Here is a 15,455-nt window from a genome sequence, read left to right as displayed (position 1 = left end):
CCCTCAATTGTGTAGATTAGCAGCGCCTCAAAAATAATTATTATAGCACAACGCCTACTGATAGCGTAACAAATGTAACCTAAGCTAACCTTGTGTTTCCGTTAATATCATTAACAGTTTCCAAAACGTTTATGTCATTGAAAATGAGCAGATTCATTGGTTATTTTCTATGCATAGCATGAGCAAAATGTCGGATGGTTACTACAGTGTCACATATGTCTTTCACTGGTTCTCAATGATAACCATTATCATTGTGTGTGCTTTCTCACCTCACTGCACTATCCACTGAAGAGACTCGGCATATCTGGAAGCTGGCACATGCAGTCCGAATCAGAGTAATCGAGATATCAGTATCCTTCGATATCGATGAGCTGATGTGACACTACATTGCCAGTGTTGTTCTAGCCTGTCATCTCTTATGACCCATCCATGGCCAGAGTTCATATCAGGAACAACAGGTTCAGGGATGTGGGATCTCTTTCAGATTCTAACATATCGTACGTATATGCTGTTTCAGACTTCTCCGGCATAATGGAAATTACACCAGATCCAAATTCTTCCAATGGTGGAATTGGTTCTCCTTAGCGCATAAGTCCATATGTCGTATGAAGTACTATTCATCAATCTTGTGGACCCTTGTGCAACCATAAATGGCACAGGTGATATCATCGAGGCCATTAATGAGGCCATAAATGTTTTTCATTGGTCTGACTTTTCCCACTCCCTTGAAGGTGCTGGTTGTGTCACATCTGGTGTATGCTTAAAGAGAACATTGAAGACTCTCCAGTAAAACGTTCTCTACAGTGCTTTCCAGACTTGGCAAAGAGTTAAACTTCACTGCAGACCTCATCTATGACCTCAAAGAATCCACCTGTGCCACCTATGGTTACTGAGGTTCATAAGAATGAGGAGTTGTGCTTCATACGAATTAAGGAGAACCAACCCAACCCTCCGTAGAATGTGGATCTGGTGTCTTTTCCATAATGCCGGGAAGTTTGGAACATCATATACGATATGTGAATCTAGGTGAAACTAGGTTGGAAACAGGAAGAGCTACAACATCCCTGAATCCGATGTTTCTGATGTTAAATCATGGACGGTTGACAAGTTAGAACCACGATGGTTACCCGGTAATTTAATGTCACATCAGGTCATCGAGGTCGAAGACGACACTCTGGCGAGAAAGCACGCACAATGAAAATGATTATCATTAAGAACTAGTGAAAGAAATATGTGACACTGTAGTAACCATCTTATATTTCCTTACTTTATACACAGGAAATAAACAATGGATGTGCTCGTTCTAAAAGACACAACACATTTCGAAAAGTGTCATGGTATTTGCGGAATTTTAATTTGATACCCTATAGCTATTAGTTGGCGTTTTGCTGTAATAATTCATTTTGAGAGGCTACTAGTCTACAATATTTCAAAAATGAAAATGAATCATTTTGAAGTCCTACTTAGATATTCAACCAACTTTAAATTCAAATTTGTTAAAATATAAATCGTCAATAGCCAATGTTATATTCAGGAAATTCCAAGACACCAGGAAACTGTAGTGTCAGTGGTTCGGAAAAAAATAACAATCATATGCCGCATCCGGTGATGTTTTGTAAACTAAATGATGGTATAACAACAATTCTCTTTTGCATTTCTATATATTTTTATTGTTGTTGTTGTTTTAACTGATTGATAAGAGGACAAATAACTGATTACGAATAATAATTTGTTGTTAGGAAACAATATTGCTGCGTCAAGCCAAATATGAAAAAAAATGCTGAAAAATTACCATTTTTGAGCTTAAAATCATATTTTTCATTTCCTGCGTTCAAATCACTGCATATATTGGATTATTTGGTCCTGACATGTATTTGTTGTTCTATTGTGGTCATTTTGATACCTCATTTGTCTACTTCAGTCGAAAAATGTCAATGTTATGACTATTTTTCATTTTTCAGTGAAATTCGAGATGGTGGCCATTTTGATGACGTCATAACCGGATTTTATACGATGTTAACATTGGTTTTTGTTATTTTTGTTGCTAAAACTGATTGATAAGTGGTCAAAAAACTTATTAGAAATAATAGTTTGCTGTTGGGAGACATTTTTGCTACGTCAAGCCAAATATGAAAAATTTGCTGAAAAATCATCATTTTTGAGCTTAAAATCAGTTTTTTTCATTTCTTGCGTAGAAATCACTACATATATTGGATTTTTTGGTCCTGATATGTATTTGTTGATCAATTATGGTCATTTTGATACCTCATTTGTCTACTTCGGTTGAAAAATGTCAATGTTATGACTATTTTTCAATTTTTAGTCAAATTCGAGATGGCGGCCATCTTGATGACGTCATAACCGGAAGTTCATCCCAACTTATGCAATGTTAACATTTTGATTTGTGATCAGTGGGTCATAAGGGTTTAGAAAAATATTGGTTCGGAGGTTTGGGGGGGGGTGCATGTGGGACCCTCCTAGCCCATGGCCTATATAGCTAACTTAGAGCGTGTTTGTTTTTAACCAAAATCGTGTACATTGTTACAATACCTTGCATGTAAATGATTTAGAATTCTTGTGTATAAATAAGCTCTCTCTCTCTCTCTCTTATTATTGTTATTAAGATTGTGTATGACGTATGAATGCGACATCAACAAAAATGAAAATAAATAAATATATATATATATATATATGCAAAGGAAGATAACTATTTGAAAATGTATACTTGAACAGAGGGGGCAATTTAGTAAACATTTTCAAAGAAAGAGAACCATCTAGAAAACAAACATTTTACAAAATGGTCTATTTAGAAAACTATATACCAGAGAACATTTCTAAAACGTTTTGGGGGCATCTTTAAATCACATTTGTGAGAGAAGAATATTAATGATATTTTTAACTGAAGTGGGATAATTCATGAAAAAATATAATTTGAAAGATAGGAGGCAAACATATTGTTACTGAAAAGATGATCACATTTCATTGTTGTTTCTAAAAAAAACCCGTAAATATTTGTCATAACGTTAATGACAGATGGCTATCACGCAGTATCCTCTTGACATGGTTCACTATAGCAGAGTAACAGCAACTTGTGGAATCGAGATCCGAATTGTTTTGTACCAAATAAAAGTTGTTGGTTTTTTTCAAACGGCTGATATGAGTCACTGTTTAATGATTTTCATGGTTTTCGAAATTCGGCTCTTGGGTGATGTTAAATCAGTTATTGTTAATGAATCACCGCAATGAATGAAATAGACCGCAGAAACCAGGCAGTACATTGGCACGATACAATTCTATGTTTATTGGAAATAGAAGACAGAAACCAGGCAGTACATTGGCACGATACAATTCTATGTTTATTGGAAATAGAAGACAGACCACAGAAACCAGGCAGTACATTGGCACGATACAATTCTATGTTTATTGGAAATAGAAGACAGACCGCAGAAACCAGGCAGTACATTGGCACGATACAATTCTATGTTTATTGGAAATAGAAGACAGACCGCAGAAACCAGGCAGTACATTGGCACGATACAATTCTATGTTTATTGGAAATAGAAGACAGACCGCAGAAACCAGGCAGTACATTGGCACGATACAATTCTATGTTTATTGGAAATAGAAGACAGAAACCAGGCAGAAACCAGGCAGTACATTGGCACGATACAATTCTATGTTTATTGGAAATAGAAGACAGACCGCAGAAACCAGGCAGTACATTGGCACGATACAATTCTATGTTTATTGGAAATAGAAGACAGACCGCAGAAACCAGGCAGTACATTGGCACGATACAATTCTATGTTTATTGGAAATAGAAGACAGAAACCAGGCAGTACATTGGCACGATACAATTCTATGTTTATTGGAAATAGAAGACAGAAACCAGGCAGTACATTGGCACGATACAATTCTATGTTTATTGGAAATAGAAGACAGACCGCAGAAACCAGGCAGTACATTGGCACGATACAATTCTAAATAGAAGACAGACCGCAGAAACCAGGCAGTACATTGGCACGATACAATTCTATGTTTATTGGAAATAGAAGACAGAAACCAGAACAATTCCTCTCTAGTACATTGGCACGATACAATTCTATGTTTATTGGAAATAGAAGACAGACCGCAGAAACCAGGCAGTACATTGGCACGATACAATTCTATGTTTATTGGAAATAGAAGACAGACCGCAGAAACCAGGCAGTACATTGGCACGATACAATTCTATGTTTATTGGAAATAGAAGACAGACCGCAGAAACCAGGCAGTACATTGGCACGATACAATTCTATGTTTATTGGAAATAGAAGACAGACCGCAGAAACCAGGCAGTACATTGGCACGATACAATTCTATGTTTATTGGAAATAGAAGACAGACCGCAGAAACCAGGCAGTACATTGGCACGATACAATTCTATGTTTATTGGAAATAGAAGACAGACCGCAGAAACCAGGCAGTACATTGGCACGATACAATTCTATGTTTATTGGAAATAGAAGACAGACCGCAGAAACCAGGCAGTACATTGGCACGATACAATTCTATGTTTATTGGAAATAGAAGACAGAAACCAGGCAGTACATTGGCACGATACAATTCTATGTTTATTGGAAATAGAAGACAGACCGCAGAAACCAGGCAGTACATTGGCACGATACAATTCTATGTTTATTGGAAATAGAAGACAGAGACCGAAAACCAGGCAGTACATTGGCACGATACAATTCTATGTTTATTGGAAATAGAAGACAGAAAGAACAGGCAGTACATTGGCACGATACAATTCTATGTTTATTGGAAATAGAAGACAGACCGAGAAACCAGGCAGTACATTGGCACGATACAATTCTATGTTTATTGGAAATAGAAGACAGACCGCAGAAACCAGGCAGCTACAGGACAGTTGGCACGATACAATTCTATGTTTATTGGAAATAGAAGACAGACCGCAGAAACCAGGCAGTACATTGGCACGATACAATTCTATGTTTATTGGAAATAGAAGACAGACCGCAGAAACCAGGCAGTACATTGGCACGATACAATTCTATGTTTATTGGAAATAGAAGACAGACCGCAGAAACCAGGCAGTACATTGGCACGATACAATTCTATGTTTATTGGAAATAGAAGACAGACCGCAGAAACCAGGCAGTACATTGGCACGATACAATTCTATGTTTATTGGAAATAGAAGACAGACCGCAGAAACCAGGCAGTACATTGGCACGATACAATTCTATGTTTATTGGAAATAGAAGACAGACCGCAGAAACCAGGCAGTACATTGGCACGATACAATTCTATGTTTATTGGAAATAGAAGACAGACCGCAGAAACCAGGCAGTACATTGGCACGATACAATTCTATGTTTATTGGAAATAGAAGACAGAAAACCAGGCAGTACATTGGCACGATACAATTCTATGTTTATTGGAAATAGAAGACAGAAACCAGGCAGTACATTGGCACGATACAATTCTATGTTTATTGGAAATAGAAGACAGACATTGGAAATAGAAGACAGAAACCAGGCAGTACATTGGCACGATACAATTCTATGTTTATTGGAAATAGAAGACAGACCGCAGAAACCAGGCAGTACATTGGCACGATACAATTCTATGTTTATTGGAAATAGAAGACAGAAACCAGGCAGTACATTGGCACGATACAATTCTATGTTTATTGGAAATAGAAGACAGAAACCAGGCAGTACATTGGCACGATACAATTCTATGTTTATTGGAAATAGAAGACAGACCGCAGAAACCAGGCAGTACATTGGCACGATACAATTCTATGTTTATTGGAAATAGAAGACAGAAACCAGGCAGTACATTGGCACGATACAATTCTATGTTTATTGGAAATAGAAGACAGACCGCAGAAACCAGGCAGTACATTGGCACGATACAATTCTATGTTTATTGGAAATAGAAGACAGAAAACCAGGCAGTACATTGGCACGATACAATTCTATGTTTATTGGAAATAGAAGACAGAAAACCAGGCAGTACATTGGCACGATACAATTCTATGTTTATTGGAAATAGAGAACGAAAACCAGGCAGTACATTGGCACGATACAATTCTATGTTTATTGGAAATAGAAGACAGACCACAGAAACCAGGCAGTACATTGGCACGATACAATTCTATGTTTATTGGAAATAGAAGACAGAAACCAGGCAGTACATTGGCACGATACAATTCTATGTTTATTGGAAATAGAAGACAGACCGCAGAAACCAGGCAGTACATTGGCACGATACAATTCTATGTTTATTGGAAATAGAAGACAGACCGCAGAAACCAGGCAGTACATTGGCACGATACAATTCTATGTTTATTGGAAATAGAAGACAGACCGCAGAAACCAGGCAGTTGCATTGGCACGATACAATTCTATGTTTATTGGAAATAGAAGACAGAAACCAGGCAGTACATTGGCACGATACAATTCTATGTTTATTGGAAATAGAAGACAGACCGCAGAAACCAGGCAGTACATTGGCACGATACAATTCTATGTTTATTGGAAATAGAAGACAGAAACCAGGCAGTACATTGGCACGATACAATTCTATGTTTATTGGAAATAGAAGACAGACCGCAGAAACCAGGCAGTACATTGGCACGATACAATTCTATGGTTATTGGAAATAGAAGACAGACCACAGAAACCAGGCAGTACATTGGCACGATACAATTCTATGTTTATTGGAAATAGAAGACAGACCGCAGAAACCAGGCAGTACATTGGCACGATACAATTCTATGTTTATTGGAAATAGAAGACAGAAACCAGGCAGTACATTGGCACGATACAATTCTATGTTTATTGGAAATAGAAGACAGACCGCAGAAACCAGGCAGTACATTGGCACGATACAATTCTATGTTTATTGGAAATAGAAGACAGAAACCAGGCAGTACATTGGCACGATACAATTCTATGTTTATTGGAAATAGAAGACAGAAACCAGGCAGCATTGGCACGATACAATTCTATGTTTATTGGAAATAGAAGACAGAAACCAGGCAGTACATTGGCACGATACAATTCTATGTTTATTGGAAATAGAAGACAGAAACCAGGCAGTACATTGGCACGATACAATTCTATGTTTATTGGAAATAGAAGACAGACCGCAGAAACCAGGCAGTACATTGGCACGATACAATTCTATGTTTATTGGAAATAGAAGACAGACCGCAGAAACCAGGCATTGCATTGGCACGATACAATTCTATGTTTATTGGTAATAGAAGACAGACCGCAGAAACCAGGCAGTACATTGGCACGATACAATTCTATGTTTATTGGAAATAGAAGACAGACCGCAGAAACCAGGCAGTACATTGGCACGATACAATTCTATGTTTATTGGAAATAGAAGACAGAAACCAGGCAGTACATTGGCACGATACAATTCTATGTTTATTGGAAATAGAAGACAGACCGCAGAAACCAGGCAGTACATTGGCACGATACAATTCTATGTTTATTGGAAATAGAAGACAGAAACCAGGCAGTACATTGGCACGATACAATTCTATGTTTATTGGAAATAGAAGACAGACCGCAGAAACCAGGCAGTACATTGGCACGATACAATTCTATGTTTATTGGAAATAGAAGACAGAAACCAGGCAGTACATTGGCACGATACAATTCTATGTTTATTGGAAATAGAAGACAGAAACCAGGCAGTACATTGGCACGATACAATTCTATGTTTATTGGAAATAGAAGACAGACCGCAGAAACCAGGCAGTACATTGGCACGATACAATTCTATGTTTATTGGAAATAGAAGACAGACCACAGAAACCAGGCAGTACATTGGCACGATACAATTCTATGTTTATTGGAAATAGAAGACAGACCGCAGAAACCAGGCAGTACATTGGCACGATACAATTCTATGTTTATTGGAAATAGAAGACAGACCGCAGAAACCAGGCAGTACATTGGCACGATACAATTCTATGTTTATTGGAAATAGAAGACAGAAACCAGGCAGTACATTGGCACGATACAATTCTATGTTTATTGGAAATAGAAGACAGAAACCAGGCAGTACATTGGCACGATACAATTCTATGTTTATTGGAAATAGAAGACAGACCGCAGAAACCAGGCAGTACATTGGCACGATACAATTCTATGTTTATTGGAAATAGAAGACAGAAACCAGGCAGTACATTGGCACGATACAATTCTATGTTTATTGGAAATAGAAGACAGACCGCAGAAACCAGGCAGTACATTGGCACGATACAATTCTATGTTTATTGGAAATAGAAGACAGACCGCAGAAACCAGGCAGTACATTGGCACGATACAATTCTATGTTTATTGGAAATAGAAGACAGAAACCAGGCAGTACATTGGCACGATACAATTCTATGTTTATTGGAAATAGAAGACAGAAACCAGGCAGTACATTGGCACGATACAATTCTATGTTTATTGGAAATAGAAGACAGACCGCAGAAACCAGGCAGTACATTGGCACGATACAATTCTATGTTTATTGGAAATAGAAGACAGACCGCAGAAACCAGGCAGTACATTGGCACGATACAATTCTATGTTTATTGGAAATAGAAGACAGACCGCAGAAACCAGGCAGTACATTGGCACGATACAATTCTATGTTTATTGGAAATAGAAGACAGAAACCAGGCAGTACATTGGCACGATACAATTCTATGTTTATTGGAAATAGAAGACAGAAACCAGGCAGTACATTGGCACGATACAATTCTATGTTTATTGGAAATAGAAGACAGAAACCAGGCAGTACATTGGCACGATACAATTCTATGTTTATTGGAAATAGAAGACAGACCGCAGAAACCAGGCAGTACATTGGCACGATACAATTCTATGTTTATTGGAAATAGAAGACAGACCGCAGAAACCAGGCAGTACATTGGCACGATACAATTCTATGTTTATTGGAAATAGAAGACAGACCGCAGAAACCAGGCAGTACATTGGCACGATACAATTCTATGTTTATTGGAAATAGAAGACAGACCGCAGAAACCAGGCAGTACATTGGCACGATACAATTCTATGTTTATTGGAAATAGAAGACAGACCGCAGAAACCAGGCAGTACATTGGCACGATACAATTCTATGTTTATTGGAAATAGAAGACAGACCGCAGAAACCAGGCAGTACATTGGCACGATACAATTCTATGTTTATTGGAAATAGAAGACAGACCGCAGAAACCAGGCAGTACATTGGCACGATACAATTCTATGTTTATTGGAAATAGAAGACAGACCGCAGAAACCAGGCAGTACATTGGCACGATACAATTCTATGTTTATTGGAAATAGAAGACAGAAACCAGGCAGTACATTGGCACGATACAATTCTATGTTTATTGGAAATAGAAGACAGACCGCAGAAACCAGGCAGTACATTGGCACGATACAATTCTATGTTTATTGGAAATAGAAGACAGACCGCAGAAACCAGGCAGTACATTGGCACGATACAATTCTATGTTTATTGGAAATAGAAGACAGACCGCAGAAACCAGGCAGTACATTGGCACGATACAATTCTATGTTTATTGGAAATAGAAGACAGAAACCAGGCAGAAACCAGGCAGTACATTGGCACGATACAATTCTATGTTTATTGGAAATAGAAGACAGACCGCAGAAACCAGGCAGTACATTGGCACGATACAATTCTATGTTTATTGGAAATAGAAGACAGAACCAGGCAGTACATTGGCACGATACAATTCTATGTTTATTGGAAATAGAAGACAGAAACCAGGCAGTACATTGGCACGATACAATTCTATGTTTATTGGAAATAGAAGACAGACCGCAGAAACCAGGCAGTACATTGGCACGATACAATTCTATGTTTATTGGAAATAGAAGACAGAAACCAGGCAGTACATTGGCACGATACAATTCTATGTTTATTGGAAATAGAAGACAGACCGCAGAACCGGCAGTACATTGGCACGATACAATTCTATGTTTATTGGAAATAGAAGACAGAAACCAGGCAGTACATTGGCACGATACAATTCTATGTTTAAATAGAAGATAGAAGACAGAAACCAGGCAGTACATTGGCACGATACAATTCTATGTTTATTGGAAATAGAAGACAGAAACCAGGCAGTACATTGGCACGATACAATTCTATGTTTATTGGAAATAGAAGACAGACCGCAGAAACCAGGCAGTACATTGGCACGATACAATTCTATGTTTATTGGAAATAGAAGACAGACCGCAGAAACCAGGCAGTACATTGGCACGATACAATTCTATGTTTATTGGAAATAGAAGACAGAAACCAGGCAGTACATTGGCACGATACAATTCTATGTTTATTGGAAATAGAAGACAGACCGCAGAAACCAGGCAGTACATTGGCACGATACAATTCTATGTTTATGTTTATTGGAAATAGAAGACAGACCGCAGAAACCAGGCAGTACATTGGCACGATACAATTCTATGTTTATTGGAAATAGAAGACAGACCGCAGAAACCAGGCAGTACATTGGCACGATACAATTCTATGTTTATTGGAAATAGAAGACAGACCGCAGAAACCAGGCAGTACATTGGCACGATACAATTCTATGTTTATTGGAAATAGAAGACAGACCGCAGAAACCAGGCAGTACATTGGCACGATACAATTCTATGTTTATTGGAAATAGAAGACAGACCGCAGAAACCAGGCAGTACATTGGCACGATACAATTCTATGTTTATTGGAAATAGAAGACAGACCGCAGAAACCAGGCAGTACATTGGCACGATACAATTCTATGTTTATTGGAAATAGAAGACAGACCGCAGAAACCAGGCAGTACATTGGCACGATACAATTCTATGTTTATTGGAAATAGAAGACAGACCGCAGAAACCAGGCAGTACATTGGCACGATACAATTCTATGTTTATTGGAAATAGAAGACAGACCGCAGAAACCAGGCAGTACATTGGCACGATACAATTCTATGTTTATTGGAAATAGAAGACAGACCGCAGAAACCAGGCAGTACATTGGCACGATACAATTCTATGTTTATTGGAAATAGAAGACAGACAGAAACCAGGCAGTACATTGGCACGATACAATTCTATGTTTATTGGAAATAGAAGACAGACCGCAGAAACCAGGCAGTACATTGGCACGATACAATTCTATGTTTATTGGAAATAGAAGACAGACCGCAGAAACCAGGCAGTACATTGGCACGATACAATTCTATGTTTATTGGAAATAGAAGACAGACCGCAGAAACCAGGCAGTACATTGGCACGATACAATTCTATGTTTATTGGAAATAGAAGACAGACCGCAGAAACCAGGCAGTACATTGGCACGATACAATTCTATGTTTATTGGAAATAGAAGACAGACCGCAGAAACCAGGCAGTACATTGGCACGATACAATTCTATGTTTATTGGAAATAGAAGACAGACCGCAGAAAACCAGGCAGTACATTGGCACGATACAATTCTATGTTTATTGGAAATAGAAGACAGACCACAGAAACCAGGCAGTACATTGGCACGATACAATTCTATGTTTATTGGAAATAGAAGACAGACCGCAGAAACCAGGCAGTACATTGGCACGATACAATTCTACGTTAGACCGTACGGTACAATGAGTTATGGCCAGAAAATAAAAAACAATCTACTTTGAGGCTGGTAATGAAATGACAATGACATAAAAAGAAAATCAAAGACTAAAATTTCAGTGTAATAAAGCTTGCATTTATACTGTCATGTGATGTTTTTCCAAGAATGCAGCTGTGCCTGGTGACGTCAGGGTCAATACGTGTTCACACCGTCACTGTTATCCGAGCCCAATCAGATTCATCGCGGTCATCACCAATATAGCTGTCTCGGTGGATAATTCGGATTTGATCTACGGACAAGACTAGTCGATTTATATCATACAGGCATTAGAAGCATTTTCATGCTCTGCTCCATCCGTCAACACGACTTTGTGTGTTCAATACAAGGGTAGCTGTGATGCAGAGCCGAGATCAAACCACACCATCATATTTCAATTAAATATCGTAAAAAATATCCTGCGTACAGAAAAAAAATGTTCCATTCACTGACTAAGCGGAAGTTGTGTGTAAATAGCTAACTACAGGAGGCGGTAGCTGGTTCGGATGTTAGTAAAGACCTGAACATTAGAAACGTTTGATTGTATCCACATTTAGATCTGTCTCTTCCTGTCATTCCACGGGATGCCTCGTTATTAGGTCCAACTTGCAGGTTCATTTCCAAATATAAACGTCAATCTGAAATCAAAGGATAGGAAGCCTTGGTGAAGGAACTTTTCATTAAATTTATCGCCATTGTAATTATCGGTTAGGAATGGTACGTAATATCCGGACAGGCTGTGCGAACTAATTAAAGGTCGGGGTTGTATCTGGATATTGGACATTAATGTACACGTACTTTAGATTCTGCATGTAAAATCGTACCACTGAATAAAAACAGCAATTATTATAATAAGTTAATAATAAAGATTGATTTCAGAGACATTATTTTAAATGCTTTTTGGTGGCCAACGTTGGTCCAATGAAGGGACATTTCGGCTGCAGCTCTGAAAACTTCCAGACAGATAATGTGGTCGTCTTTCGGCCGTAGTAGGCTTCCTATATTTCATTCAGGGAACTTCTGTATCTCAGTACAAAAAGACTCTTCTTTTTGGTTTGTTTGTTTTTTGTTATTGTTTTTATTTTATTTTCCCTTTTTTTTATTTTTTGCTTTTTTTTGTTGTTGTTGATGGTTTTTTTTATTTGTTTCTTTCGTATTTGTTTGATTTTGGGTTTTTTCGTTGATGGTGTTTTTTTTTAATTAATTTATTTATTTATTTATATTTATATTTATTTTATTTTATTTTTATTTGTTTTTTTTTGCATGTTTTAATCATTTATTAAAAAGTTTCTTAAAAAATCCAAAATGAATAAAGATACGCGAATTGTATGACATGCATTTGTAATAGAGAGGTGACGTCATAACAGACTTCTAGTCGACGGAAGTGCGGAGTCACAAAAAAAGTAAAGTGCCCAACGGAAGATACTTTTCCGACATCGGCTTACTTGATGTTCTATAAAAGCAACATTTTCGTTTAGAATGCCACTTATCGGGCGGAAGGCTCGCGGAGTAGCGACAACATCAAACGTGGGAGGGATTGTATTCCTACCCGTGACGTCATACACGCGGCACTGCCGATACTGGAGGTATATATTTGGAGATGAATACATCAGATGTATTGATTGGTTCGAGTAGGTGATGCTGACTAGCCGTAATCACCAGTATTTAATACCTCCTGGAAAATGCACAACATGAGCAGGCGCGACTGATGTACGTCTGGTGTGCGTGACTAAAAAACTGCATTAAATCTTTATAAAGCAGTGCGAGGATAGAGTGGGCCTGTGATATAATGTTGTTTTGGACTTATCTAGGAATAGCTAGACTAAAATATGGACACTATAAGATCTGCGTAGATGAAGGATTTCAGCAGAGTACATGCTCTTATAGTGCTGTTATCAGGACAGATAAAAGTAGATGTATTCTCTTTTTTTCAGTTTTCGCCGGAAGTGTGCTCATGCGCAAATCGATCGTGCCCAAGGTGGCAGATGTTCGAGTTCAACTGAATCTGAAAAGGCCATACAAACGACACTAACCTCGCGTAATTACTGGATGTCTTTTCTAGACTTTATTTTATGTTTTTAAGAATTGATTGATTGCTCATTAAAGTATCCATGCATGAACTATTTTCCAAGACGAACACCTTCCTGTCAGAATGGCCGTCCCCTTATGTATTTAGCCTTTCAACACAACACGGGACATTTCGTCTCGTGGCAACTGTCAGGAACTCGTTTCAAACTAGACAAAAACACTCATATTTTCTTTATTTTGAAGCCCAGTAAAACTATCTTTTTAACCACAATACCCTCTATCAGGAGGCTAGTTGAACACTCTTGAGATTTTTCCCAGCATAATTAATTTTACAAAAAAAAATTGAGTTCTCAACAAGTCATTTGATATTTTGATGAATCGGGAAGACAGTTTTATAAACGAAACATTTAAATGCCAGTGCATATCGCCTGCAGTGGATACTTGTTATTTTCTAATAAGCTTGCGTACTCTTAAATCATTTATAAGTGAATTCGAAAATGTTCCATTTTTCGTGCTCCTAAAGCTGTGAACTTTGCTGCGAGCGCTATATGCTTAGTAAGAGTATAACTGCGCTCTACCAATGCGCAGAAACTCACACTGTATGAAGTATAACTGAACACAATGACATCGAAAGAAAAAATAATTTGCTGTTTGACGGAATGTTTATTAAAAGTATAATTAAACTGAACATGTTGTGCATGGTTCTACCAGTACAACCCGAGACGAACATCTGCATGACAATCATACAATGGTTAGTCAGTGCTCTTTAGATCATCTAATGATTTTAACTTAATTCTTTCTTCTGCTCGATATATTCTGTGATTCTTTACGATTTTGTTTGCAATATTATGTATTGAATGATTCTAAGCTTTTATTGAACCATAGGAACGTAGATGGTATTAGCCACCAGCATGGCTGGGCTTGAAGTGTGTACATGCACAAGCTCTGTCGTCACTTCCGGCTCCAACTCCTTTGCCATGCAATGGCTGTATTTCAGTTAGCTTGTAGCCAAGTAGATGACAATGACTTTTTAAAAGGACGCTGTATAATAATGAGATGAAGTCAGACCATAATAGGAATCAGAGGGGCTAATGAATCTGTTAATGTCCACATATTCATTAAACAATAGACTGATCATTTACTTATATCACAGCAATCGAGGTCCACAAATAGAAACAATGCTATATTCTGTCACCGGGTATTTATAAGTTCATTAGTTTAAATCTATATTGGGATCACTCAAATGACAGCACACTCATCATTGTGAAAGTATTGTTTTATAATAAAGAACTCTCCTAAGTAAATCTATTGTTTTATTATAAAGAGTTGTCCTATACATATTGACGTATTTGAAATGGAATTTGTTCTTGAAAGCTTGACAAGTATTTTTTTGTTTAATATGAAATGTTTCCTAACCTCACACTTTACCATTACGTTAATGGAAAGTAGCGGTTGTGAAACTAGAATCATGTGAATTAATACTGAAATATGAATACATCAAGGATGTATAACAGATTTCCGCTTCTGATTGTAGTGAATATCCGGCATAGTCATACTAAAGCAACCTCTGCTGTTGTCATATTGTTTGTGTATGCTGGTCACTGTATTACATTATTGTGATAATTAAAATGAGCTCATGTTGGTCGACATGTGGACACGTCGGTCGAAATGTGGACATGTCGGTCGAAATGTGGACATGTCGGTCGAAATGTGTTCATGT

Source organism: Argopecten irradians, chromosome 5 (genome assembly GCF_041381155.1).
Source record: "Argopecten irradians isolate NY chromosome 5, Ai_NY, whole genome shotgun sequence".
NCBI lineage: Eukaryota > Metazoa > Mollusca > Bivalvia > Pectinida > Pectinidae > Argopecten > Argopecten irradians.
This window is presented reverse-complemented; position numbering follows the sequence as displayed.